Source organism: Camelus dromedarius, chromosome 10, assembly GCF_036321535.1.
Source record: "Camelus dromedarius isolate mCamDro1 chromosome 10, mCamDro1.pat, whole genome shotgun sequence".
In the NCBI taxonomy this organism is placed as follows: domain Eukaryota; kingdom Metazoa; phylum Chordata; class Mammalia; order Artiodactyla; family Camelidae; genus Camelus; species Camelus dromedarius.
The window spans coordinates 35,499,436-35,526,315 of NC_087445.1; the positions used below are offsets into that span (position 1 = coordinate 35,499,436).

Genomic DNA, 26,880 nt, shown 5'->3' on the forward strand with positions numbered 1-26,880 from the left:
GTTATTTACTTTTCGGGACAGGTGGAAAACCAAATCTTGTCTCATTTACCAAGTCTCTTTCTAAATTCAGTCAGACATGAGACCAACACAGAGAGGATCCAACTGCCTGCCTGTCATGACTTCAGATCGGTTTCAGGCAGTTTCTCAGTAAGCATCAAGAAGCACCGCAGTTCTTGACTGAGTTCTGATTCACAGGAGCTCTTTAGTGACACAAAAGTAATAGAAAGAATGTGGCAGTGAGATCTTAGAGTTTGCTAAGTGTGTCTTGCCTAAAAATCAGTACAGTAGATTTTCAGTAATATTTTGGGTGTAATTCTATGATGAACGTCTCTAGCAGGAAATTTGACTCAGCAATGTTGGGAAGATTATAAAACTAAAAATCACATTCTAAGATGTAAGTAATTATTAAATAAAAAGAAAATGCAGAGACCTTAAAAGAACAAAAAAAATAATTTTTAAAAATGTATGATGGCAAAGGGACCTTTTTGATGACCTCTGATTATAAAAGGGAAGTTAGCAATGGAGGAGGAGGTATGTAGTCTCTGTAAGATGAGCACCAAAAACAGGGCCCAGTGCCTAGAGCTTTAGCTCTCAGGTAATACGATGTTGCTATGCAAAGCAAGAAGGGATCACTTAGAGTGTTGCTTTGCTAACAGTTTAACTGCTCAGCTGAACCATTTAAGTTAACTCTTCTCCATTAAGGAAAAGGTCTTTAAACTGGAGGTGTTAATGGTGGAGTTAGGTGATAATAAGAGTTACATTAGCTACTGCAAATGTGTTTGTCTCTAGGCGCAGATGAAATGTTTCACAGGTGAAAGAACTTGAGGCTAGACTAGAGAAGCCACTGAGGATGAGCTCTGAAAAATGGGCAAAATGGAAGAGGCCTCAAAGGCAGGAGATAAGCAAATATCACCCCTATTTTCAAAAAGGAGGAAGAGGTACATTTTGGAAGCCAGATGTAAGTGAGACTATTCCTCAGCATAATTTGAGCATGGATTAGCAAACATACGGCTTATGTACGGTTAGAAAAGAAATGTGTGTCTATTACAAACCTGCAGAGGTTCATAAAGATATAGTTTGACAAATTAACTACATTTCCTATTATGAAAGAATCTTTACATTAGTTGCAGATAAGGAGAATTTTTAAGTGTAATGAATCTTGATTTAAAGGTAACTAGAACATTCTTGTGGTGTCCTTTCAGATAAGGTGACGTGTGGATTAAAAAAATTTTTTTAATTGAAGTATAGTCAGTTACAATGTGTCAGTCTCTGGTGTATAGAATAATATCCCAGTCGTATATATACATACATATATTCTTTTTCATTAAAGATTATTATAAGATATTGAATATAGTTCCCTGTGCTATACAGAAGAAATTTGGTAATTGTATCTATTTTTATATATAGCAGTTAATATTTGCAGATCTCAAACTCCCAAATTTATCCCTTCCCACCCACTTCCCCCCAGTAACCATAAGATTGTTTACTATATCTGCAAATCTGTTTCTGTTTTGTACATGAGTTCATTAGTGTCTTTTTTCTTTTTTAGAGTCCACATATGAGTGATATCATACGGTATTTTTCTTTCTCTTTCTGGCTTACTTCACTTAGAATGATGATCTCTAGGTCCATCCGTGTTGCTGCACGTGGCATTATTTTATTCTTTTTTATGGCTGAGTAATATTCCATTGTATAAATATACCTTAACTTCTTTAACCAGTCCTCTGTCAATGGACATTTAGGTTTTTTCCATGTCTTGGCTATTGTATATAGTGCTGCTATGAACACTGTGGTGTGGATTAAGTATTATGATTAGTGGAGGGCAGAAATAAATTAAGAGTTTGGGACTAGCAGATATGAACTACTATATACAAAATAGATAAACAATAAAGTCCTGCTATATAGCACAGGGAACTAGATTCAATAGCTCTTAATAACCTATAATGAAAAAGAACATGAAAAAGAATATATATATATATATATATATATATATATATCTGAATTACTGTTCTGTACACCAGAAACTAACACAACATTGTAAATCAACTATACTTCAATAAAAAATAATAAAACAAACAAGTAAATATTATGATTAGTGGATTTGTACCTGGTTAGACTAATGTTCCCAAAGAAGAGAAATTGTGCTCCTTATTCGCTTAGTCTCTACCAACCCGGTGCATGAGTTGACCCTGTGTGGCTTTAGTATTTTTTACCCATGATTTTAATGAAGACGTAAAATACTTTGCAAGTGGGGGAGCAACAGAAAACTGGGAATAACAGACTAGCTGGGTGTCATCAAGACTACCGTGCATTTCATTAACTCATGTCCTTTTTACAAATATCTTAAAATTAAATTTCTTTCCTGGTCCTGAAGCCCTGACCTTGGGGTATGCTTCTTTTTAATAAGGAGTTAGATGACCCACTGGATTTTGCCTGTTTCTGTGACGGAAGCCATTCCAGGTTAAGAACCCCCGATCTAGGATGCTAGGCGTGAGAAGGATATCAGAGTTCATAAGGAACTTAAACGGTTAAGTAGGAGAGCCAAGACATGAAAACAATTTTAGTACATAGTGGTCTATAATAAAGGGTTCAAAAGAAGAGGGATCAGTATGGGTTAGAGTTAATGAGCGGGTTTAGGCTTTCCGTATCAAGATTCAATTGGGCAGCTGCCAGCAACACTCAGCATCATGAGCTCTGTGATGTCCACGTGTTTTTAGGGAACACTCAGAGTTCATGGGACTATGTTATGCTCTCTGAGTCTCATTTATTTGCATGTGATTATTTAAGCTGGCTGCTTTTTGTTCCTCCAGTTGACCATTTCCCTAATCCATTGTCAGTTGCTTGACAAGCCCAGGAAGGATAGCAAAAATCAGTTGGTGAGGTTAATGTCTTCAGCTAATGGCTGAAATAAGAATTTTGATTTTAGCTGCTTAACACAAAGATACTGCCCATGGAGACAAGCAAGGGCTGCCTGGCTTTGTTTACAGAGAGCAGTATTGCCATTCTCATTTCCTTTATTAGGTGTCTTCTGAGAGAGTTGTAAGTGCAGAAGCCTCCAGGGGCCAGGCAGGTAACGAGGGAGTGAAAGAACCAGGGGGAAGGCAGTAAGCAGTAAAATACATTCCTTCTTTAGAACGGGCAGGTGGCCCTCAGTGCCGCTAATAGAGCTATGCATGTACCTAGGTTTGCCAGGCAACTGATTCTCCAAGAAACCAAAAATGTGGATTCTGATGTGAAATCTCCCGATTGTTAAAGATTGGAAACTGATTCAAAATTTTTAAAAACCACATTCTGGAAAAAGCAACACACTGATTCATATCTGGCCCTCCCATGGTGGCCAGTTTGCAACCTCTGCACTGTTTGGGTAGAGAAGTGAGTTAAGAGAGGAAGATGCAAAAGACATGCGTGTCAGGCCTGGTCCCTGCTTCCTAAATCCACGCAGTTTATTTCAGAGAAAAAATATACAGGAGGTCCATATGAAAAAAATTAAAAAACAACTCAAATCGGTCTTAAGTGCTGAGACAAGTAACATTTCAATTTCACTTAATCCTCTAGCAAGTTTTGACAAGCCCAAAGCTCATTACAGTCTTCTGGGGGAAAGTCCTTTTCTTGGATAAAAGTTTCCTAGTCATCTCATTGCTTTTTGTCATGGCAGAAAATCTCACTCATTAGGCAACTGTGCATTCATTGACTTACCTACTCATTGGCCTTAATGATGGGAACCCAGTGAGCTCAGGCACAGAGTCAGGGATGAACATGTGTTGTTGGAGGGACGGGAGAGTCTGGCCTAGACAAAGCTAAGTGTCCGTGTTTGGGGAAAGCAGAGGCAATTGTGGAACTGTAGGCTGACTCGAAGTGACAGCTACCTTTGGGTGCTGATTTGAGGAGTTTGGATTTCAATTTCCAGGCCAGCACTGTCCATTAGAACTTCTGGCGATGATGGAAATGTTTTATAATCTGTACTTACACAGGAGCTACAAGCTGGGTGTGACTGTTGAGCATTTGAAATGTGGCCCATGTGTCTGAGCAATGAATTTTATATTTTAATTTTCATTAAATGTAAACAAGCACATGTGGCTAAGGGCTGCCACGTTGGACAACGCAGTTGTAGGCAGTGAGGTACCATGATACTGGTCCAGAGATTAGTGACATGAGATGACAGTACAAAGCACAGTGGAAACCTGAAAGTTTTAAATTCTTTTTCATTAAAGGTTATTACAAGATATTGAATATAGTTCCCTGTGCTAGACAAAGAAACTTGGGTTTTTTAAATCTATTTTTATATATAGTGGCTAGCATTTGCAAATCTTAAACTCCCAAATCTATCCCTTCCCACCCACTTTCCCCTGGTAACCGTAAGATTGCTTACTACGTCTGGGAGTCTGTTTCTGTATTGTGGATAAGTTCATTAGTATCCTGTTTTTCTTTTTCTTTTTTTTTTTTTAGATTCCATGTATGAGTGATATATAGTATTTTTCTTTCTTTCTGGCTTACTTCGCTTAGAATGGTGATTTCTAGTTCCATCCATGTTGCTGCACATGGTGTTATTCTATTCTTTTTTATAACTGAGTAGTATTTCATTGTATAAATACACCACAACTTCTTTATCCAGTCATCTGTTGATGGACATTTATGCTGCTTCCATAGCTTGGCTGTTGTATATAGTGCTGCTGTGAACACTGGGGTGCATGTATCTTTTTGAATTAAGAGTTCCCTCTGGATGTATGCCCAGGAGTGGGATTGCTGGGTCACATAGTAAGTCTATTTTTAGTTTTTTGAGGAATCTCTATACTGTTTTCCATAATGGCTGCACCAAACTATATTCCCTCCAGCAGGGTAGGAGAGCTCCCTTTTCTCCACACCCGCTCCAGCTTTTATCATTTGTGGACTTTTTAATGATGGCCATTCTGACTGATGTGAGGTGATACAAGAAGAGGTTTTTTTTTAACAAGGCAGTAACCTAGAAGGAAGCAGAAAGCAGGACAGCATTTCACTGTATGAATGGTTTAAAATTGGGTAGAATACTGGTGCCAGAGGTCTGAGTTTTCTCTCTTTTGTATATGAAAACATGGCCCACCCCCTCTTCCCCCACACTTCTAGAACAGACATGTCAGCATGGTTCAATAGCTTGTCCCAGATCACCCAGCAGTTCTTTGTCAGGAAGATGATTAAAAGCTCGAGCCATATGACATCCTAATTTTGTGACTTGTCCATCAGAATTGATTGGTGTTTCCTAGCCAGCTGGCCATAGACTGGTGTGGGAAATTTTTAATGCCACTATTTTCTTTTCTTCCTCTCTCACCTCTCCTTCCAAAAGTTGTCATTTCAGGACTGTCGCCCCTCCCTCCTCTACTTCTCCTTCCATCCTGGGCCTGCCCACCACAGGCCCCGACTAGGAGATTCTGGTTATGATGACTACCACGGGCTGCTGTAGTGCTGGAGGGCCCACCTTTGGCACCAACACCCCAACTTCAGGTGTGCCCTGAATCTCATTAACTGGTTTCTACCATGGCAGCCACACTAGATGACAGCACTCAGAATGATCTAGTAGGAAACTGACCAGCCTAGGACACAGTCAGGGTACTCACTCAAGTTCCCTAGTTTATATTGGTTTTTTTTTTTCATTTTGTTTTTGTTTTTAAGACCTTGGTTGCCATGTAAATCCATTGTCTCAGCCAGTGTCCCTATCAGCAGAGGCAGGCGATGATGAGTTGGGAGGAACAATGCTTGACTCTTACCACATTGATAGGAAAGATGTCCTTTATGACTTTTTAAACATGAGTAAAGTAATGGCTTGGTGATACTTTGATCTAAGAGGAAGTATTTCTTTAAATACAAGGTCATTTATAAAACATTTCTGGGAAGACACACAGGCAACTGTCAACATTGGCTGCCTCTGGGGAGAACTGGGTGGTGGGAATCTTGAGTTGAGGGAAGCTTTTCTGTATATACATTTTATGCATATTTAATTTTGAACCATATGAATGTTTTGCCTATTCAAAAATTGAATAAATAACATTTTAAGATAGGAGGAAGTAGGGGAGGAGGTTGGCATGTGTCCCAAGCTTTGACCACTCTTCCTTTCCTTCAGTCTTCTAGAAAGCCACCACTTTCAGAAATAAGACCCTTGCTTTCCGCCTTGGTGGAACAACACTCTGTAGCTTAACAGAGACATCTTAGTCTTTGTATTGAGCAGCTATTGTCATCAGTAGCAACTACGTTGGTCTGTAGGAAGAGTGATCCTTTGGCATTCCTAATTCACCTTAATCCAAAACACCCTAACCTAGTGGTTCTCAACCAGTGCTCAGGGAACATTTGGCAACATCTGGGTACATTTTGGTTGTCACGACTTGGGGGTTGGTGCTGTTGGCATCTACGAGGTACAGGGCAGCAGTGCTGTGTCCTACAGTGCCCAGGGCAGAGCCCACAACAAAGAATTATCAAAATGTTAGCAGTAACAAGGTTTTTCAGCCAAACCTAAGTACCCTGTTGAGTGGAGGGCAGATGGTGAGTCCAGTTCTTTCAGATACTAGTTGTGCAATCTTAGGCATTTTCCCTAATTGATCTGAATCTTAATTTTTCTCATTGACAAAATGTAGTTAATACCTACCTTGACCAGCTCACAGCGCTGTGAGTATCAAATGACTTAACGGATATAAACACATCCTGGAAAACTAGAATACCAATTGAGTAAGTCACTGTAGTAGTAGCAAAACTAAGATCCCTCAGCCTCTGATTTCCAGTTAGATTAGTTCTGTTAGAACTGAGCACGGTAGCCAGGGTAATTGCTTCCCCCAGTGCTGGGATCATGAAGGGACCCGTCACTTAGCATCCTGGAGCGGGCTCTGGTCTGGCCTGGGCATTGGACAGTAGATGGTGAGGGCTGGAGCAAGACATTTTCTTCCCTTTCCAACAGCAGTAGCTTTGAAAGTAAGAGAGAAAGATACGCTTCTACTGATGGGCCGCCTTTATGCTTTTAAAATTCAGCAGCAAAGAGATGAGGTGCATTGTTGAGAGAAGGGGAGTTTTTCAGTAATCTCATTTGATTTAGAGGTACATATCATCATATACCATTGCCACCCACCCCTTTGGACAGATCTTCCCTCCAAATTCCTAAGATTCTGTAGAGGACTACCTGTGCATCTGTCTTCTTCCTTGAAAAGTCCTAAAGCAAGTGATTTCAAATTTGCCTTTATGACTTACAAGCAAGAAGTGGCAGGTAATTAACCACAGACAATCAGCAGCTTCTGAATAAGAGAAGCCAACCCTCTCCCCTCCACCCCCTAGTGTTTCCCTGAACTGCTCATTTCTAAGTGGCCTCTTTAAGCATTCACTTCGGAGGGAGCATCTGTATGTTTAGTCACCCAGGTTTACTACACTTCTGCATTCTGGTTAACCCATGGAAACCCCTCAAAACAAACACTGACTCTAGGGAATAAAATTCTACACCTCGAACTTGCTGCATAGCTTCCTTCGGGGCAACAGCAACCACTGTATCGTTGCATTTGGTGTTCCCAGTGGGCTGGGAGGCTGGGGTTCCCAGTCTTTGCAGCCAGTGGAGCTGTAGCTCCTGCTCTCAGGACACAATGGGGCTTTTATTTTCAAGTTAAAAGAGTTAATATCTGCAGGCGATCTGCACACATCCCTGCACAGCTTGGCCAGCAGGGTTCTGATCTGGTCAGCGGGCTCTTGTCCCAGTGCTTAGGGCTTGACCATTTTTCTCACTAGCCACCCAAGTTCCCTTGCCTGGATACTTAACAAGGATTTTTAAAGATGGCTCTAGAAATTTTAAATTCTGGAATTCTTCATTCTGCATTCTCAAAAAGAAGACAGGCAATGTATGTTACGTTCTAGGCTTATATCTACTTCACAGACACTAATAGGTTATGTGCCATGTGCTCATTCAGAATTTTGGATGTTTTATGAAGTTGAAATCATTGGTTGCTGGAAGAGTTTTACTTATCAAATTTCATTGGGTTTATTCTAGCCAGAGACCTATTAATTCAGCGAATTAAAGTGTAATTATTACTAATTAGAAGCATTTTAAAAGCTATGCTAGTATTAAGAGCTAACATTTACTAAGTGCTTAGCATGTGCCCACCACCATTCTAAGCACTTTAGAGTTATTAGTTCATTTACTCTTATAACAACCCTATGAGATAGATAATACTCTTATTCCCATTTTAAAGATGGGAAAACTGAGGCACAGAGAGATTGAGTAACCTGCTCCAGAGCACACAACAAGTAAGTGGCAGAGTAAGGCTGGGATTTTAACCCCAAGTGTCTCTCTCTAAGGTTTGTTGGACCCTAACCAGTACTCTCTCTTCTGAACACTGTGGTGCCTATGACATTAAAATGGAAAATTCTCAATTGTCTGGTAGAATATTAGAGGGTAGCAGCGCAGATAAACCTAGCCATCTTTGAAACTGGAGATATGAACAGAACTCAAGAATTTTAAAGCATGATTTCCCTAATTCAGTGGTTCAAAAGCCGGCTTTCCTCTTCCAAAGTGTCTCATTGAGTATAGAATCTGAATTGTAACCTCAAGAATACTTTTTTCTAGCAAGTGCATAGTGATTCTGAAATGAAAAACAAATCGATCCTTTAGGGGCACAGTGCAGAACACTGGAAATAAAATGACAAAGTCATCATTTCAAGAATCATTCTTGACCACAGAACCTAGGTTGGCAGTGAAGGATGAGATCTGCTTGGAGAGGGTGACATATTTTGAGCTGTCACATTAGGAGAATATATTTTAAAAGCTAACGGTTTGGTAGACTGTCACAGGAGGAGTAATATAACTCACTAATAATCTGCTTAATAGCTAAAAAGATCTGATAAAGGAAGCATTGGGTCAAAGGGTGACTACTTGGGGAGTTAGTTGCCCCTTTTGGAATCAAGTCCCCCTACCCTGGGTGGCACACCTGTCTTTTCTGGCGAGTTCAGTTCTGAGACTTCTGTTCTCCTATGAAAGGAAGATGAGGCGGCTCACCCTGTGCACAGAAGCCATCGCCCTGAGACACAGCCCATCCCTAAGGAGAGAAGAAAAAGAGGGTGGTCGTGGTCTCTGGGGACTGTAATACCGAGATTCTCTGTCCTCCTGAATCTGTTTTGCTCAATTCCTGATACATAAATACACGTAGACACCCAGGTATAAAAGTTGGGTCCACTTATAAGGAATATAAAGAATTGGGTTCAATCATAGGGTCTAACTGTGCTTATTTCCTAGTGGAGACAAGATGAACTGCTCTTACGTTTTGGCTTGTGCTTTCTCCTCATCAAAGATGTACTGCCATCGACTTTGCATTATGAATCGGGGCATTTGGTTTTCGAGTACAGAGCTGAAATACAGGCTGTCTAGGTGACATTCTCATTCTCCTGACCTAATTTTTCGTACTGTAGCTTTGTCGTTTTTTTAGTGTAGTCAGTGCCTGGGCTATCAGACGTACACTTGGTTGCATGTCCATGTGTTCACTCATTTATTCAGTTGACAGCTATTTATTTAGCTTGGCACTGAGCTAGGCCTTGGAGGTAGGACAGAGGCCAAGACAGACGTAATCTCTGCCCTAATCGTGCTTTCATTGTTGTGGGAAAAACAGACCAGAAAAAGTCAACATGATAAAATTATTACTACCTTTAAAAGTATTCTGAAGAAAATAAACAGGCTTGGGTGCTGACTTTTAGACAAGGTATTCAGGGGAGCCTAAGGAGGTGACACAGAGTTGAGGTCACAAGCTTGAGAAGGAGCCAGCTAACAGAAGAGTGGAAGTGAGAACATCCTTGATAGAACAGCATCTGCTGAGCCCTGGAGGCAGGAAGGAGTGAGGTGACACCTTGAAGGAACTGAAGGGGAGTCCAGTGTGATGGAGGGTACCGAGCATGGAAGAGAGATGCAGAGTGAATTGAGAGCAGTGGCTTTTGTCCTCCAGGGTCATTAGATGATGCTGTCACAACAGGGGGGAGGAGGCACTTCTGGCATCTGGCAGCTAGAGCCCAGGGATGCTGCTATACATCCTACAATGTACAGGATAGTCCCCAAAACAAAGAACTGTCTGGCCCCAAATGGCAATAATGCTAACTTGAGAAACCTTGGGTGTAAATAGGTGGTGGCCCAAGCTAAGGTGGTAGATGAGGAAGAGGAAGAAGGAAGGGAAACAAGTTCAAGGTAGACTTCAGGGTTAATATGGACTGGACATGGGTGCATGAGGGGGTGAGGGCGTGACAGGAATGACAGGTGAGCCCAGGATCTAACTTGAACACCTGGGTGGATGTGGTGGCCATTTATAGAGATGGAAAGGAACAATGCGGGAACGTATTTTTAAGGGAAAATCATGTCCTCCAATTTGGATGTGCTAGTTTGAGGGTGTCCGTGAGCCATTGAAGGAGAGAATCAAGTAGGTAGTTGGAAGTGTGGAATTGGACTGCAGGGGAAGGGTCCAGGTTCAGCTTCAGTTAGTCCAGGTGTAGATCCACAGAAATTGGTGAGCTAGACAGAGAAGAGGGGCCCCAGGACTGAAGAAAACCATGTGTTGGTATTACCTCCTAAGAACCTCCGCTGGAGAGTTAGATTCCTAAGATAAACAAAGCTGGCCAAGTCATTCCCTCCTACTCTTCATTGGCCTTCTGTTACCTGCAGGAAGCCCACACCCCAGGGCACAGCACATGAATCCTTTGTAGTCCATCCCCCACTGGGCAGGTCTTACTCCATCTCCTGCTAACATCTTCAACACACACCTGACTTCAGCCCCACTGAATGTGTCCATCCCTGGTCCTCTCTGCCCATGCTGTTCATATGGCATGCTGAACGTCTTCATTCCAGAAACAACTCTATCACAGCCCTTCCCCAGGCTCCCACACGGTGACTGGTAGTCACTGCTTCCCAGGCCTCCCTCAGTGCCCTGCACTTGCCTCTATTATATCATGGATGACTTTGTTTTGTAATAATTGTTTGCAGTTATGTCCTGCCGGCTGCACTGAGAGCTGGAGAGCCTGGGCCTTGCCCAATTATCTTGACATCCGTAGGGCCCCACACCGTGCCTGACTCATAGCGTTCAAGAGATGTATCGCTTTTTTCTTCTGAATTCTAAGATTGTTACAGACTTTCCAGAGAGATATGTTCTTGAGCCTACGGCTCCAGGTCTGCAATTAGAGGTGAGGTATGTGGAGGGGGAGGGAGGTGACAAAGAAGGGGATGGAATTTGGGGTTTGAATGTTCAAATTGTACGAAGCCCACTTTGAAAGAGTTCCACTCGGCTCTGTTCAGTTCCTTTGGCTTTTTCTGTTCAGAGATGATAGTGGTCACCTGTGTTGTAGGTCACTGTATGGGTGTCTGAAAGTTGGCTGTTAATGACATGGCATCCTCATGTCCCTTGTCTACACTCTACAGATCGTTTATGAGCAGCCACTTACGGAAGAGCTTCAGCAATGATTTTTTTTTATTGAAATATAGTTAGTTGATTTACAGTGTTGTGTTACTTTCTGATGTACAGAATGGTGATTCAGTTACACATACATATATATATTCTTTTCCATATTCTTTTTCATTATAGATTATTACAACCTACTGAGTATAGTTCCCTGTGCTATATAGTATGACCTTGTTGTTTATCTGTTTTATGTATAGTAGTATATATCAGCTGATCCAAAACTCTGAATTTATCCCTCCCCACCTCTTTCCCCTTTGGTAACGATAAGTTTGTTTTCTATGTCTGTGAGTCTCTTCCTGTTTTGTAAGTTCATTGTGTCATTCTTTTAGATTCTGCATATAAGTGGTGTATGATACTTGTTTTTGTCTGACTTACTTAGGATGATAATCTCTAGGTCCATCCAGGTTGCTGCAAATGGCATTATTTTATTCTTTTTATGGCTGAGTAGTATTCCTTTGTAGCAATACACCACAGCTTCTTTGTCTACTCATCTGTCGATGGACATTTAGGTTGCTTCCATGTCTTAGCTATTGTAAATAGTGCTGCTGTGAACGTTTGGGTACATGTATCTTTTTGAACTGGAATTTTCTCTGGCTACATGCCCAGGAGTGGGATTTCTGGATCATGCAGTAACTATTTTAAAAGGTGTTCTTTTCCCCACTCTGTCATATAAGGTTCTATTCTTTGTAACTGTTGGTCCAGTAAAAGATTGCCCCTAGAGAGCTGCCTGTAATGTTCAGGGGAGATCAGGATTCGGGGTTGGTTGGCAGCCCATTTCTCTAGCACAGCAGCATAGTAAACACCCTTTTTTTTTTTTTGGTGACATAAAAGAAACAGGATTGATGATTTTTCAGGTTTGTTCTTTCAAAAAGAGTGAGAGGAAATAATAACTTTGCAATTTTAAAAGCAGCTACATCCCTCGCAAAATCATGGAGAGGTGCAGACTTTAACGCTGCCCTCAGGATCCAAAGACAGGTGGCAATAAGAGCGCTTCTCCTCCTGCCTTCCCCGCCAGCAGTGGGTGTGAAGAGAGTGTGGCCAGGGCAGTCAGGCTGCTCTGCTCTTTATGAAGTCGGCCTCATGCCAGACAGTTAATGTCTGAACATAGCAGTACCATAGTATGGTTTGAGTGTTAGATCTGAGGATGTATGAGAAGGCACTTGGAAGATGGTAGTTGGCTGTACAGGTATCAGATCTCTACTGTTGTTGCCGGATCCCCACTCACCCACAATGGAACTTAAGCCCCATGAGGACGAGGACTTGGCAGACTGGGTAAAACTCAGTACTTAGTGAAGGAACGGATATTACTCCCACCTTCTCCATACTGGGACACTGCTCAGATTTGGAATCCCACGTAGCTTGAGACCCTTTACTCTCCTGGTGGCAGTTCCTACTATTGACAGATTGTTTTCAAAAGCAGTGGGATTCTGGGCAAAAGGAAATCTAACTTTTGTTCACTAAAGAAACCTTTAGAAAAACAAAACAAAACAAAGCAAAACAAAGCAAAAAAAACCTGTGTCCAGAAGAGGAAAATGTTTTCTTTGCTTTCCAACATATTAAATAAAAATTTGAAGTTTTCTATTGTAGCTTTACCATCTCCCAGTGTCTGAAATAGTTTGAGAAAACTATTTTGGGTTTCAAGAATCCTCTCCCCTGATCTCTCTCTGCCTTTACATCTCTAGCGGCTCATCCAGGGCCAGTGGAATTCTCCTGGGGAAATGAAATATCGTTTTCTCCAAGGACACAGTGCAGTAGAATGTTGTGAAGGTGTGTCACTGAAGCCAGCAGGAGGGAGGAAGTGGGGGTTGACGGGGAATGTCCGGCTTTGTATGACATGCATTTTTAAGAAAATCATGGAAAAAACTAAGCAGCACAGTCAGCACACCCTCCCCTAAGATTATTTCCTTATTTTTAACTTAATTATTTTAAACTTGAAGACACATCCGTTCCAGCATTCCCTTTCCTTCTGTGTTCCATGGAACATTTAATTTGGATTTAACTGTAATGTTATAAATTAGGAGAGTCTTAAAGTTGTAAATACAGAAGTCATTCTGAAGCAGTGAAGTTGCATTTGTGAACAAAATCGAAGGATGGAAGCTGAGATTTTGCTTGGTAAGATGAAATCCTGTTTTTCAAGAAATATTACATATAAAAATGTCCCAAATTTCCATTTCCTTTTGGAATTTGGGATATGCCACTTAAGCTGCCATGATGTTTATCTCCACACTCTTTATTCATTCATTTATTTAATTTCAAACAAGTTTCTTAAAGCCTATTGGATACTTCCAGTGACATATATATTGCTAATTTTTTAATGTATATTTTTTGAATTATGGAGCTCTTGAATCGTTTCAGTTGAGTTTACAGATGGGTGGGAAGAAACTAAACAGTGTGATAAAACTCCTGATGGTTCTAGCCAAGGAAAAGCTACCTTGCCAGAAGCCAGGTGACTGCACAGAGCAGAACCAGATGCAGCACATAGCAATGGGGCATCCCCTGGCCCCCAGAATCCTTTCAGGGACATACAGTGGCTGGTGCTCAAGGCAGAGCCTGGCCAAATGTGGGTACCAGGCCATGTAGCCTTTTACCCTCAGGCTTCCAGCCCACTGAAGGAGAAACTTAAACTAATAATCTACTCTGGAATAGCAAACATTACAACCATCTGTACCCTTTCTATTTATTGATCCAAACTTATCCTTAGCAGTCACCTGGACCAGACTGCATTCGGCAGCAAATGGCCCAGGCAGGGTAGAATCTTTGTTCTCAGCTTTCTAAGGCATTAGAATGCCTATTTCCTTATGTGCTGTCATTCAGTAGATAAATCTGGGCACCTGCTTGTGTTTGGCAGCAGGAACACAGCAGTGAATATAAGGGACTTGGCCCCTGATCTCATGGAACCAAGGTAAAGGGTCTGGATATCTTAGCGCTATTACTGAATCACCTTTCAAACAGTTATCTCATTATTACCCTCTGGCTATTCAGGGAAGTGCCTGTTTTCTCAGGTCTTCGCCAACACTAAGTACTATTCTTTTTAAAAATCTTTGCCAATAAGATAGGTAAAAATGCCTTAATTTTCATTTTAATTTGAGTTCATTTTTTTTTTCAGATGATTTTTATTCTCCTGTATGTCGTCTTTTGAGGAATGTCTATTTTAAGAGCTATTTATACATTAAAGGGCTTGCATTTTTGTTACAAAGGTTTTTCTGGTTTTAAATGCATCTTTTAATTGTACTTAGTTTTTTTTTACCCAAGGTTTTATAAAGTCAGATTTCCTGTTTTCCTTAAAGCTTTTGTCTTTGCTTTCATTTCCTAATTTTGTACTAGTAATAACTTATTTTAATGGTAGCATTCATAATGCAAGACTTCCCATAGTACTTTTAATTTTCAGAAATTTCTTGGTGATGCTTTTATATTTATCCCTTTAATTGAACTTTTGAATGATAAGGTCATTTTTTCTGAAAGGTTTTCTATTGTGATTTTTGTTGAAATTATATCAAATTTATTCATGAATTTGGGGAGAAGTAGCAACTTTGGCTCTTAAGTCTTCCCTGCTAAGAATAAAATGTCTGTATATCTATTATCTTTTATGCTCCTCAGTAAATTTTTTAAAATGAAGTACAATCAATTACAACGTGTCTGTCTCTATGTACAGCTTTTTGTACCTATTTCTGGTTAAATATACTCCTGAGTAACTTCTGTGGGATTTTTTTGTTACTATTTTGGGATTTGTTTTTTTTTTTCCTGTTGTGATAGGACTCTTCCCCCCCCCCCCATTGCATTTTCCAGCTGGAAATGTATAAGGTCTTGATTTCTGTGAGTTTATTTTATACACTGCCAACTTGATCTTTTAAAACTATTCCACTAGGTCAGTGATAGATTCTTGGGTATTGCAGTTAGCAATCATATCATCTGTAAATTATAATTTTTCTCCTTCTAACCAAAATTTTGTATTTGGTTTTCTTGTCTCATAAAGCCTGATCTTCCAAGGTAACATCAAAGAATCTTTGTGATAAAAGGACAGCCTTGTCTTGTTCATGATTTTAAAGGACAAATGGCTCTTGGACTGTTTCAGAGTACTCTCTTTGGCCCACACATGCTCTTAGTGGATGCGTCCCTTGGTTAAATATATTTGGAAGGTGTTACTCCAGTGCTTCCAATAGTATAATGTTGTTACTTAGCTCAAGAATTGGTTTTTATACTGAGAAAGTTTTTTCCTGACTCTAATTTTACTAAAAGTTTTTTTTAAAACCTTAATTGGATATTGCCTTTTTTATAAAATTGATTTAAACAGACCAAGGAAAGTCAGTTATTTGAAAAATAGTTTTATTTTTGAGATACTCTAAGTACTAGAAAATTATAAAACCATGTTTTCCATAAAACATTATTTAATTTAGATTTGGTATCAGTCCAGATGGACAGTGTAATTGTATTATTTCTGTATAGTTGGGACAATTTTTAGAATTTCTTCTTACAGGCCTGCCGATCTTTCCCCCATACTGGAGTAATCTGTGTGGAAGTCATCCTACGATTTAATGCTTTTTGCAAGCTCTTCCGGGGTAGGCAAGTTGTTGAAATCATTCTTCCTCAGAAATTGTGTTTTGGGAAAGGAAAGGGGGGACTTTTTTTTCATCTTTTTTAATTCATCGTTACTCATCTCTGTTTTACTTTTGAATGTAATTTCATATTATATTTGGGCTTCTGCTTCTTCATTGGTAAAATTGGGGATGTGGATGGCCACTAAATGCTCTTTAAGTTGCTTGGGTTTTTTTTTTTTTAATGTTGTTTTTTTTTGTTTGTTTTTGATCTGTGATCATCCCTTGCAGAAATTGCTTTATTAAGGGCATGCCAGATGCTGTGGAAAAGTGAAAGAGAAGGTGGTGAAAGGTGGAGAAAGTGTTCCATTTAATTTTTCATCTATTTCAAGAGAGTCTCTCCTGGTTTTCCTTTGGTGCAAAGGCAGTTGATATCCTGCATATTTTCCCACCGTTTCTAAAATACCCTGTGGATTAGAACCTCAAATGACTCTATGGGTTTAAAAAAGATTAGTCCTCTATGGGAAAAAGTGGAGATCCCCCCCCCCCCCTTTTCTATGGTCCAGGGAGAGTGAATACACCAGAAAATTATCAAAAAATCTTTTGTGAGACTTACCGGACAATCTTGTAAGAAAATAAACTTAAAGTAAACCTAAGTGTGGATAAAGCATGGCACTGTGTCCTGAACCCACTTGCTCTTCAAGTCTGGGGGAATCCTGACATAACCAGCATCTAAGATGTAGAGTGGTGGTATGGAAAGAAAAGGAGAAAGACCAGAGTTCTGTGTTCCTGTTGGGTCCAACCAGTCATCTATAGTACAAAGAGGTCTTGTAGAGACTGTCTCCCCATCCAGAAGGCCAGATGTACTCTTCCATGTCAAACCCATCACCCATGTGTTCATTCACTCATTCAACAAGTGGTCATTTAGGGCCTGTTTTGTGCCATACACTGCTATCACAGAGCTACAAACCAATCTCCTAATTTTAACCTAGTGCAAATTAGCTGTGAAGAGTGCCTTGGAAATAATTTTTTGTAAGTATTGAGTTTAAAAAAGGAGATACTCAACCAAAAGTGAATCCCCTTGGTCTGACTTCAGTATGTTTCAGTTTACTGTGAGCTGAGGCAACTGTGACATTGGCCTTAAAAAGGAAGAGTAACAAACCACTCCAGAGAGGTCCAAGTAAATCATTCTGTTTGTAAATAGTTTCATCCTTTGGGGGCTGGTGGGACAAAGAGTGAAAAGGTTGGGCTGCCCCAGGTAGACAGGACCTGAAAGTATTGAGAGTGAATGTTTTAAAACTGATATATGCATTAGTTTCCCTGCTGAAATAAATTACCACAATCTTAGCAGTTTAAAACAATACCAGTTTAGTACCTTACGGTTCTGTATGAGAGACATCTAGTACACACCTCACTGAGCTAAGATCAAGGTGTCCCAAAGGGCTACATTCCTTTCTGACAGTTCTAGAGGAGAATCCATGTCCTTAGCTTTTCCAGTTGCTAGAGGCCACTGATATTTTTTGGTCTGTGGCCCCTTTCTCTGTCTTCAAAGCCAGCCATGGAGTTGAGTCCTTTTCACATCTCCCTCACCCTCTCTTTATGTCTCTTCTTTTTTTCACTTTTAAGGACCCATGTTATGACATTGAGCCATCTGGATAACTCAGGACAATCTCCTCAAGTCCAACTGTTTTAGCATCCTTAATTGCCCCTGTAACCTTGTAGGATAACATTTTGCCTTCTAAGGTAACATAGTCTTAGGTTTCATAGGTCCTAGGGATTAGGACATGGACACATTTAGGGGTCTACCTTAACATAATTTAACAGCATCCTCCTCTGTGCAGCTAGAGCACTTTGTCAGCCCTTTATCATGTACTGTCAGTTTGTCTGGGACTCTCAGTAGACCTTGGTGAAATCCTGAGATGTGGAGACTATCTCCTGTCTGTATTTCTTCCCTCTTTCCCCTCTTCCTTCTGTTTAACTCCTTCCCTCAAATCAAAAAGCATAATAAACACATCTCCAGGACCCAACTCTTTCTATAATAAATTTACATAGATAAGAGGTCATTTTACAAGGGGTGAGAAACTGGGCTTCTGACGTTCTTCCATGTGATTGAAAAGCAAATATGGCTCCTGTTACTACTGTAACATGAGACAGTCAGTCTTTGACCACAAATTTGAAAATCAAATGTTGAGCTCACTGCTGGAGATAGTATAGATGGTGTCCTTCATTTCCGGTATCATTATGCATCTCCCACAGTACCATTTGTCATGTGATTTATTTGGTGTTTACAGGAGCAGGTCATGTTTATGAAGCATGTCTGGAAGAAGGAAATGATATATGGAAAATCTCTACATGGGATATAGAGTCAAATGATCCCTAGGTTGGATTCAAGAGCTATAAATACTCTGATGACTTCATATGTACCATGGGACTGGTATTTTCCATCTTTCAACACATAGTTTGGATAATTTGAATGGATCTTTTTAATAGTCCTTTGAAAATGGAACATTATCTCTGCAGAGATTTAATCGTGGGCCAAAAATAGAAACAGGTCATCACCTCTGATGATAGGATTAGTCCTTTTTCTTGAAAGTCATTGGGTATCTTGTGCATTTTTGCAGTTGCTGTAGAGTTGAGAATAGTCATCAACACTTGAGGTGGAACTAGCAGCAGTGATTAATTTAGAAAGAAGGATTGTGGGGTGGGTGGAAGTGACATTTGTCTGCATTATATTCTTAGGAACTGAAACTGTTAGAGTTGGAAATGCCTCTGATAAAACTGTTCATTAACATGTGAGGAGATAGAAGCCCAAATACTCAAGTCTCTGGCCAAGAGTGTGCTGAGTACAGGAAGCAGAGTGGAGCTTAGGTTGGAAGTTTCTGGACCCTCAGCCTTTCTCAGTGCACTGCACTCATCACCAGCACCTTTGACGGCTGCCCTGGGGCGATCAGACCAAGCTGTCTGCCCCAGAGATGCCCTTCCTGTCCATTTCTCCATGGACCTCTCTCATGAGCAGATGGCCAGAATACCTCCTGTGTGGTTTACCCTTGAGAACTAGAGAGCCATCTGCTGGAGGACACAGTAGCCTCTGTGTTTGTGTGTACATGTGCATGTAGGCAGGGAGGGCAGGCCGGCTTGCCAACTGCATTTTTAAGGGCCAGCCATCAGAACAAATGTGAACACAGTGCACTTTCCCATCCTGCTTCTCCCTCACTGGCTTTTTGTTTTTAAATCACTGCAGTACTTAGGTTTTGTGCTTGGCTTGATGCAACAACACGTAAATTAAAACCAGCGTGAAACTTTAAAACATTGTTCTTGGTAAACCCAATGTACAAGGCATTCTGTTGACATGGATGCCATAGGTGCGGACAACAAAATAAGCATCAGTGTGATACATTCACCTCTAGGGTGGTAGGCGGGTGGTTTATTTTGGTGTATATTATGAGAGTTTTGCACTTAGATGAAGTTGTGGTTTTCAGCCAGGGTTAGGTTTGTCCCCCTCCCCTCAGGGAGCATTTGGCAATATATGGAGGCATTTTGGGTTATCACACTTAGGAAAAATGGTGCTACTGGCATCTAGTGGGTAGGGGCCGGGGATGCTGCTGAACGTTGTACAATGCACAGGACAGTCCCCACATACACAGCAAAGAAATACCCAGTCTAACATGTCAGAGACTGGTGCCAACGTTGAGAAACCCTGGCCTATGGAAATCTGTGACCTGATACCTGGTTTTAGAAGGCCGTGTAGAGTTGGTTAACTTAGAAACAGCGTAGCTTGTGGAATAAATATACCAGTATAGTATATGGCTCGGGGAAATTTCTCTAGTCCATGTGGGTAAGGGAATAAGTTCCCAGAACTTCCCCTGTGCATTCTCTTTCAGACCTCTGTTCTCAGTGACTAGCATCAAAAGTCAGCTTCCCTCTGCTCTTCGTATCTGTAAATGTTGAGAATTTAGATGTATTGTTGTTTGGGGGTCATGATATAATTTGGAAAACCATACATGGTATTAAAGAATATTATTAAGAATATGAAGACTAAGGAATGCCTTACCTTATCCATTCTTTACAAAAACAGCCCAATCAAGGAACCCTATGGCAGGTGAGGAATCAGGACTCAGCCTGGTCAAGTCTTGGTAAAGTCTACTGTGGCAGGAGTCGTTGAAACGGGGAAGGGTCTGCAGAGGCAAGAAGTGGTGAAGAGGTGCCCAGAGCCCTGCCTGTACACTGTGCTCTACCTGGGCACTGAGTGTAAGAAAAATGATTTGTATTTCCTTGTTCCCTTTTGACTCTTTGAAAGAAAATTTCCATTTTGTTTGGGGTTTTCCTCCATTACCAGGTGGATAAATTCCAAACAAATTAAATCATGAGACAGAAAGATAGATATTTCCAAACGTGCTCATTTTGTAGGTCTGGTGGCAGGTGGTTTCCCTCTCCTGAAAACAACACTCCTTGACCACGCAGACCCGTCAGTATGCGTGGCTGTGGTGCTTGGCATCAGGACCACCTGCGTTTTTGTCTGGCAGCCCTGATTGGTGGTGGTTGCTTTCATTCACTTCAGTTCACAGTGAGACACTGCTCCTCTTAGGAAAAGCTACTCTCTTACCCAGCTGGACTGTTGAAATTACCCCCAAGCCACATACTCCACCAGGTATGTCTATTTCACAAGCCAGGCTGCTCCTAAGCAACCCTCCACATAGCTACCTAAAGCCAAGTGTTGGATACTGGTGCTGGAAGAAGGGGGAAAGAATTGTACACAGAAACAGGCCATATGAAAGTAGACCTGAAAGCGCAGAAGTTAGAGCTGTGGGTCAGCAGACAGGTAGAGGCTATTGGAGGTCAAGACAAGGTCAGGAATCAGCCAGGCCTTTTCCACAGCAGATTCAAGGAACACGTAAGAAAACGTAACACAGAAATTTCTATACTGAAAACTGCTTGCTTATACACATCCTGAGAGTTAGGCACTGCAGACCCTAAAGGAGGAGAACCCCCACGTTAGGCCTGATGTCTCCACGGCATCGTAGAATCTTAGTGTTGGGATAGTCTTTATCCATCCGATGACATCAGCTCAGTCATTCAGCCAACACCGAGCAGGACACTGTGATTAGATGGCAGACGGGTTAGCATAGTTGGAGAGTGTGGGGTCAGAGGTCTGGGGTACAGAAACCCACCAGTTTCCTCTGATACCAACGAGAGGGAAAGGAAGCAGTCCTCTATTGAGCAATGGACTGTGGGTCAGACACTTTCACTGTAGTAGCAGGTCATCTGTCAGCTAGGGCTGTGTCTGTGGTCCATTTTGAGCTTGGCCACTGAAAGGCTGGTGTTTGGGGATCAAGTTCAGGATGTTCTGAGGGACCTCCTGAGAACAGCCACATCACCTGACAGTCCAGAAAGGTATCTGAGTCTGGTGGAAAGCTCCTGTGGGAAGAATCCTGAACTGGGTAGTTAGCTGTTGCTAACTGATACCAACTTTTATGACCTTAGACAACATCAGAATCAATTCAGTTATGCTCTGAGTTCAAGAGGAAAGGACGAAACAGAAATAAGCAGCACCCTCAGCTGTGACCCAGCTGGCACTTTTGGAAATAACATATGGGTGAAGCCAAGTTGTTTCTTCCTGCTTCTCTTGTGAGAAATGACTACCTTGTTCTCATTTCTCAGTGTTAGTCTTACTTACTTTAAGAGTTGTAATCTAAAGTAGGCAAAATGCAGTTACTTCAAGTTGTATGTTTTTCCCCCCCTTAATAGAGGTGCTGGGAATTGAACCCAGGACCTCGTGCATGCCAAGCACGCACTCTGCCACTGAGCTATACCCCCTTATGTCATACGTTTTAATGAGTGACTCTGATTGGGTCAAAAAGCAGATGGAAAATGTTGGAATGTGATATGTTAAACCTTGGAAAACAAGTGACTTCTGGTTGATGACAGCATAGACTGAAAAATAAATGAAATTAGTAGACTTACAGAATTTTAGATGGGGAAGAAATTTCAGCAATCATCTAGTCAAAGGCTTTCACTTTATAGAGGAGGAAACTGAGGCCCAGTGGTATCATTAACTGTCTCAGTCTCACAGCCCCCCCCCCCCCCCGTAGCAGAAGGGGCCCCATACTCAGATTTTTCTGCCTGTTGCCATCCCCAAGTGTCTGTTCATGTTTACTCATGAGTGTGGTGGGCCTTATGAAATGAGGGCAGTGGTCATTGTCTATAAATGCTTTTTCTTCCCTTTTTCTACTTTTGGCTGAAAAGCTGGTTGGTGGCAGAGATAAGAGGCTCCAATCAAGTGTCTTTTCATTTGTGTCTGGGCCTTGTCCTGCACCCCCAGCATCCAGCTCTAGGTAAGGGCAGGGAGAGAGCCAGGAACAGCAAGATAGTGGCATGGTGCTGTGAAAAGGATCTGGGAGAAGCTTATCCAGCAACCCAGAGCTGTGGTGAAAGCAGAATCATCTTAGGCAGCCAGGGCCCCACAGTAGGGCTTCTCTGGGATGCAGCGGGAGGTACTGGCCCCTGTTAGTCCATCACATTCACCTCCATGACTGGCAGCTCCTGGCCAGGGACTGTTCCCTTCCATCCCTGTTGCAGCCCGTGTGTCCAGCTGGGCTTTGATGCTGCTTCTGTTCCAGAGACCTAAGGAGCTTTTCTGACAGAAGGAACTGATCTTAGCCTCTGGGACCAGGAAAACCACAGTGATTCAAGAGAGCAGTGATGGGAAGTATCCAGAGGCAAAGAAGGAAAAGCCATTAGACAGGAATCGAGAGAGTTGCAAGCAGATGGGAAAGTCCTGCACTCCGAAAAAGGCTGGGGTTTTTGTTGTCGTCGTTCAAATGCATGGGGTTCTTAGACAAGAGGATTTTGGAAATGGTGTGTAGGGAGAAAATCACATCTTGAGTGCAATATAATCCTGGATCTTGAGACATAAAGGTCACATGGGCAGGGAATGCTTAATCCATACTTGAAAGTGTGCATAATGTTTTAAATCACCCCTGACTTCAATACTTTAATCTTATTATAGAGATTCTTGAAAGATATGTCAATATCCTTTGGTATTTCAGTCTGTGCATTTTAAGTGTATAGTCTTTTGTGAAAAATGACCTAGGATTTATCTTTCAGGTGTGCAGTTTTTTCTGAACTTCAGTTTGTTCATCTATAAAATGAACGTAATAGGGTTATGGTGAGAAATCAATAATGCAAATAACTTGACCTGGAACATAATGAGCACTTAAAACAATTAAGCAGAATCTCAGGCAGTATTATGGAAATACGTGTGCACATTTATCTCATCAAAGAAATTATTATATTAAGGCCTTTAAATACTTAAAACCCATCTTTTTGTATTGAGGAAACACTTAAATTCCAAAATTTTAAAGCCCCTTCAGATAAATACTAGCATGAGTATTTCAGATGTTTTTGTTTAAAACTCTCTTAGCATTGTTTTTCTGTGGTTTACCAGAAATATGGGCAGAATTACCAAGTGTGTAGTAAGAATACTGTTAACAATTACCATTACAATCATTTAGAATAACTTAATTGTGAAAGGAGTGATAGCTTCACTTCCCATTCTCTCAGAAAAGATAGCATGATCATAGGAATTTAAAGAGAAGCCATTTTATTTTCATTCTTTATCAGCAGCCATCATTCCTTAGTCCCAACATCTGCTGGTTCTGTTTGAGATGGAGTGTTTGTGGTCTACATATCAAAAGGGGGTCCAAGATCAGCAAACAGCACATCTCTAGCAAATGAGGCTTTTTGTTGTCAATCTATAGAAGTCAGTATTTTCAGTTTTTAAAATTATTTTTGTTTTATGTATGATTCCGTCTCATTTAACAATTATAAGCCTTCCTCTTTCTTCTAAACCTTGGATCCTTGAGCTTTGCCTTTCTGGTCCATAATACTATTTATTCCTATAAAATATATATATACATCTGTGTATATATTTTTCCATAAATATTAGTTATTCCTATAACACATGTAGAGATATATTATATATATATATATTATGATATCCTATGTCATATGCTGTATATATTCATACAGTCCTTTCTGGCCCACTTAAAGAGTTTATTATGATAATTCAACTAAGAAGGAGAAAGAAATTAAACTGGGAGAAATTTGAAAGAAGCAGCAAAGCTAGTTTTAGTTCTTCTAGGCCTGCTTCTATACCATTTATTATTTTGCTCATTTCATCTGTTTTCACAGATCCAGAAACTTAGTTATTAAAAACATTAAATGGCTAATACAAATTGAGGCATAAATGGAAAAAAAAAATCCAGTGATCCCTGCCTCAGGAAGAAGTTTTATTTATGTTTTTGTTCTCTTTATTTGAGTAAATGTATAGTTATTAAGCCCTCCTGTTTTATGAAGTCAGAGAAATTACCTCCTGAATTAATTAACTGCAGGCTAGTGTTAAATTTCCCTGCATCTCTTAGCTTTCCTTAAGGGGTTGTAATCATCTCTTCTCATTCCCTAAAACAGCAAGAACAGCAGTGCGTCTGCATGTGTGTGCGCATGTCTGTCTTCATGTGCAGCAAGAGCCCAGGGAGAGCAGGAAGTGTAGGCAGGGCTAGGGGTCAGTATCCTCTCCAAGTAGGCGGGGCTAATACGAAAGGCTGGGAGAGACGGATGAGAGTGGGGGTTCCTGAAGGTTTTCTTCTAGAGGAGAAGGGTTGGTTGTGCTACACCTGTCCTGTGGAAATCTGGTAGACAAGCCTAGATTCTAATTCCTTATCTAAAGATTCCAAAATGCCAAAATCACAGTGAAACTTTTCTGCTTTGGCCCCATCTAAAGAGCCTTTCAATCTAGTGCCCACATCTCTGTGTACCTGAACTGGCAGAGTTCTGTGAAAAGGTCTCCTGGAAACTTGAGAGGAGGGAGGCTTGGCTTTGGCCCCGACCACCTCCATACCTCTGGGCAAAGAGGGTTAACCATGAACTTGCTGGTCAGTGGAGAATAGAAAGAATAGAAGCTGGCTTGCTATTGCTTGGCAATAGACCCACACAGCCAAGAAACAGGTAGACTAGCCATAGAATTTCGCTGGGCCTGTGCTGAATTGAAGGGCACAGTTGGCAAAGCTGGTATCTCTGTATTTCCGTGTCCAGTTATGATGTCAGATGTGATGATTGTGAGCATGGGCTCGGGGTTAACAGATCTGGGTTGAAGGGGCTGCTTTGTCACTTCCTCTCTGTGTGAATGAGCTCATTTGTCTTCCTGAACCAGTTTCATCTTAAGTAAATAAGGAGCAAGAATTTTACCTTCCTTGTAGAGTTGTTGTGAGCATAAATGCACATAAGGGAGAAAATGCCTCTAACACCCTTAGTACAATGCCTCGATGACAGTAAACCCTCAGAAAATGCCAGCTAGAACTGTGGTCTCAGTGTGCTCCATTCATTCCCCCTAAAAAAGAGTGAAACAGAGGTATGGTGAGGATGCCTCCGTAATATGAAGCAGTTTCGGCTAGAGAGACTGGATTGCTTCTCATTACAGGGAAGCTAATCCTGCAGGTTCTCTCTAGCCCTACGGTGTAAGACTCTAAAGTGGCAGGTAAACACGCACTTCTGCAGTTACTGTGTATTTCTCTCTGCCCAGGTGTGTCTCTCAGCTCCCCAAATGCTGCCAGGCTGTTGTTACATACTCTTCTACTAGAATCCACTGTCTCAATGAGCCGATTATGGAATACATCTCTTGTTGTTGCAAAAAAAAAAAAATTTTGAATATGGGTACAAATTCTTCTGAAGTTCTATTTCATATTTCAAAAGCTATCTAGAGAAGTGCAAAATTTTATTATAGTAAAAAGGATTGAAGAAGAACTATTTGTTAGGTGATCAAAAGATAGCTGCAGTTTCTGCCCTGTGAGAGCTTACAAGTTCAATAACAAAAATTCCTAAGAGCAGGCATGGAATCTTACTCATTTTAGAGTTTCCAGGGCGATTCTTTTGTAAATGCAGTTTAGCGTTAATTGGTATAAAATAATTGAGCATCGTTATTAGTATGTAACTAAAAATAAAGAAGATTATGAAATTAAAGGCAAATAGCACAATGAACACTCAAAGAGGGTCTGTTTCACACAAAGAGGGTCCTGTTTCTGATCAGGAAAATGGAAGCTAAAACAGCAAGAGTAGCAGAAATTAACAATATTAATGATTCCACTGTTGGTGAAGGTTTGATATTTTCTGTTCAGTTGTCGAGTATACAAATTGGTGAAATCTCTTTTGGAGGCATTTTGGCAGTACCTACAAAAGTAGAAATACGCATATCCTTTAACTCAGCAGTTCTTTTTCTAGGAATCTGCTGCAGAAATACTCAGGAAAGAAGTGTGCAAAGTTATATGAGCAAAGACATTCATGATAGCGTTTTTTGCTATTAAGAAGAGAGAATAAGAACCCCAAGGTCTATCATTAGGAGACTAGTTAAAACAGTTGTGTTTATATGCAAACTATGAAAATCTGTATATCCATCAAAAATGATGAGAATCTGTATATATAGGCACAGAAGACGTGTGGAAAAAAACCAAACTGCAATAAAGTATGCGCAGCAGGATCCCATTTTTATATTTTTTAGTGTTTACACAGGTGCATATATTTTCGTTGTGTAGGGAAGGAAGTCTAGAAAGATACACGCCAAAGAAGTGACAGTAGTTAACCCTGAAGAGCAAGATAGAGGTGGGCACATTCGTGTTTTCTAGAGTTAAAAGAGTTGTCTGACTTTTTGTCAATGAGTATGGGCTACCATTTAAATTTTTTAAATTGAGCAATGCTACAGAATTTCTGTGTAGACATTTCTCTTTCAGTCTGAGATATTTTGGAGTCTGCATCACTTTTCAGATAAAGAGCATTTGGCCATGCGTTTATAGGGTACAGTCACTCGGAGATAAGGTTCAGTTACATGTAAAAGCAAGAACCTGAATAACTGTAGCTGAAGCAAAGTTGAAGTT

The 26,880-nt window shown here is 40.8% G+C and overlaps 1 protein-coding gene and 1 non-coding gene across 4 annotated transcripts in view; one reads left to right on the forward strand and one right to left on the reverse strand.

The window, feature by feature from the left end:
- PIP5K1B (phosphatidylinositol-4-phosphate 5-kinase type 1 beta) overlaps positions 1 to 26,880 on the forward strand; it is a 283,518-nt gene that overhangs the window by 114,458 nt on the left and 142,180 nt on the right. The gene's annotated exons all lie outside the window — the stretch shown is intronic.
- TRNAA-GGC (transfer RNA alanine (anticodon GGC)) lies at positions 21,701 to 21,772 on the reverse strand. Its single transcript has one exon. It is a non-coding gene; the product is annotated as a tRNA-Ala (tRNA).